Raw genomic sequence first — 779 nt, 5'->3', positions numbered from 1 at the left:
AGTTAGTGCCCCAGTAATAGTTAGTGGCCAGTTAACGTTGAATGGAATGTTGGACTCAGGTTCTATGTCATGCACAAATCAGTGAAGAGGAAGGGTTGAGACTTAAAGCTGCTGGCGTTCTTCCTTGTTCTCAGCTAGCCCCCAGCAATGTGGAACTCGTCAGTTGTGGTGGTCTGACTACAAAGCCCAAATGTCAATATGACTTGGAAATCTAAGTTTATGAATCAAAGTGAAAGATCAATCAATTGAGAGTGACAGAATTAGATTACTTCCCAAGCAAAGCCTATGTTTTGTCGCCTCCGCTATAGAAAGTTGTAGCTTAACCAAAGAAATTAAACATATCCCCATATGTATCAGATTCACGTCTTTTCTGGGTATTTTACAGCTTTTTCTCTAGCATTATAGAATCCATTTTATTTTCTTAAATATTAACCTAACAAAAAGAAGGGATGGGATTACAACTTGACAAGGCTTTACATCAGTATAACACATCAATAATTTAATTATTGGGAATTTATTGACGTCCCATAGTAACCAGCTCAAGGTGCTGAAAGGTGCTCAAAAAAAAGGTGCTCAAGGTGCTGAAAGTAGGCATAATTAATTTCTTCATTTTCATTAGACTTTACGAACAACAAGAGGGCTTGTGTTGGAGCCTATTTCTTCCTATTTAAGAAATGAAGTAGGTCTACCTGTTTGACAGACGAAATTAGGCTATGGGCTGCTAAATCCATACCCATTGTAATTGTGCTATTCTACCCCCATTTTGCCATAAACCTCTG

This window comes from Oncorhynchus kisutch, linkage group LG16 (genome assembly GCF_002021735.2).
Source record: "Oncorhynchus kisutch isolate 150728-3 linkage group LG16, Okis_V2, whole genome shotgun sequence".
NCBI lineage: Eukaryota > Metazoa > Chordata > Actinopteri > Salmoniformes > Salmonidae > Oncorhynchus > Oncorhynchus kisutch.
This window is presented reverse-complemented; position numbering follows the sequence as displayed.